Source organism: Phragmites australis, chromosome 6, assembly GCF_958298935.1.
Source record: "Phragmites australis chromosome 6, lpPhrAust1.1, whole genome shotgun sequence".
In the NCBI taxonomy this organism is placed as follows: Eukaryota; Viridiplantae; Streptophyta; class Magnoliopsida; order Poales; family Poaceae; genus Phragmites; species Phragmites australis.
Window position 1 is genome coordinate 18,485,779 of NC_084926.1, and position 2,344 is coordinate 18,488,122.

Consider the following 2,344-nt stretch of genomic DNA (forward strand, 5'->3'; position numbering starts at 1 on the left):
CCCTAAGCTGGCGAACCAGCACCCCCTTCGGCCCCTAAGCCTGTGGAGGAAGATGACTCCTGAGATTCGTCTAATCTGTACCGCACAAACCCAATCGGATGAGTCTTAGGAACCCAAAGGGTGGTTGGTATTTCAAATACCGTCCCCCACCCCCCGGCAGGGTCGTAAGGAACACCGCTCAGTTGCACGCCACGGCGCACCGGAGCGTCACCGCGTTTAGTTAGTCCCCTCCGTCCCTCCCCTTCCTCCTATAGCCCTCGCAACCACCCCGAGCACGCATGAACCAATGTCCAAGCACCTTTTAGCTAGCTCTGCTGCAAGCCTTGCAATTGCAAACTCCTACGCATTCACAACGGTGAATGCAGAGGGGAACAAGAAGCTGCTAATTATAATGCTTACAAGCACCAGCGAAAATACGAATGATTAGTGTCCAAAGAGGCATTCACACTCTAAGTTGGACCCAGCATTTCAGCCAGCGACATAGGCATGGAGTTCAACATGACAAGATGAGCAGATGCAGGTCATCACGGATCAACACTAGCTATGTACTACTAAACTACCCTGGAAACAGACACTGGCTCTCACCTGGGCTCAATTCAACTCACCGTAGTGTGATCGTTGACCATCTTGCCGAGCTCAACCCATCGATGCCAAGGATTGGCTAGGCGAAGAATCAGAGCTCCCGGATGAACCGAGCAGCTGCCATGATAGTCGCGGTAGGTTCTTCCGTTCTTTCTCAAGACGATGCGTCGGTGAGCTTCTGCTCACCTCTAGTCCAGGCGGTAGTGGGGGTGGCATCTATGCAACATCTCTCCACAATCGCGTATCAAGTGGCGCCGCAGCTGGCGCTCTTTTGAGCCGGTGGACCGCCACAGCCTCCGGCGTTTGAGCTTGAAGAGGAAGAGCGCATCCCTGGATCCACCCGATCGATCTGGGCCGCACGAGGCCGATCGAATGAATCTCATGTACCCAATGGGTGGACGATATTTCAAATATCGACCACCCGGTATTTGAAACGATGATCACATCGCAAAAACGCCTCCACCGCTTCATGCTGTGGCTCGCTGGAGCACCGCCGCACCCAAGCTGTCCCTGCCTTCCCTCTTCTTACTCTTCGCAACCTCGCAGTTGCCCTAACTTGCATGGAACAAAGTGTGGTCAGTGTTTGAAACAGCGACCACCCCATTCATCCAGGATTTGTTAGTGTTTGAAACAGTGACCACCCCATTCATCTAGGATCCGTCGGTGTTTAAAACAACGACCACCCCATTCATCCAGGATCCTTGCCAACCAGCTCTTCTTGCATCATTCGACGGCTATGCTACGCACCATCAAGGGCTTAGCTTGCTCTGTAGCAATGCTGGTCTGCAACTCCCATGCAGTGAGCAGTGAAGCTTCAGATTGTTCTGTAGAGTTTTCCCTGACATGGGGCATTGATTTTGTTTCCTGACATGTGCAACGAAGGGTGAGCAACCGATTCTCACATTGCTTTTGCAGATATGTCCCTGGAAATGTGGATTGATTTGACTTCTGGAAATTACAGGCTAAACCATTACTAGGTGCTAAATCATATCAACAGTTCATCAATCAACCAAGGGCATGTAGCTTCAGCCTTCAGCATGTATACACATCACTGAAACGTTGTCTTCCTCGAGAAGATAAGGTAGGGCCGAGTCAATGAGGTAAAAGAAACTTCGTGGTGGAGAAAAGAAAAATACTTCTAGTAGGTTGTTCTTTGCACGAAGCTTATTCACAAGTTTTAGGTAGCTCCAAAGTTAGGTTATGAACGTTAGTTTTCAGCTGGCAAGTAATTAGATTGCTAAAAATTAAAATATTTAACGGAAAGAAAGCAACAAAGGGACCAAGGTCAGGAATACATCAAATTGGCAAGAAACGGTAACAAAGCAGATCCATGCATGTATATGGCCATGCACTGCTATCACTGGAAAATATATTCTTAACAAAGAGAGGTGCCCGTATTATTGCCATGCACGACTCTAGTTTTGTGATACGTTTCAGGTCTAGCACATTTGGTGATATGTGAATCAAAGCAACTATAATCTCTATGTAGCTCTAATCAAGGCAAACTATCAAAGTAGGGTTATCTCATCAAAATATGGTAGTTGTATAGACAAGATGTTAGGAAAAAAATGTCCTATTTGGAAAAGCAAAATGTTGTAGAACATGAAACATGTCGATTAACTATTCAAAACATGAGAGACTAAACATGTTCACGTACCATCAGTAACAATGAATATACCCACCTGAGCAGAAGGGAAAAGAGCCATCATTGCTAACCTATCTTGGTAAAAAACATATCATGCAACACTAAAGGGGGGAAGCA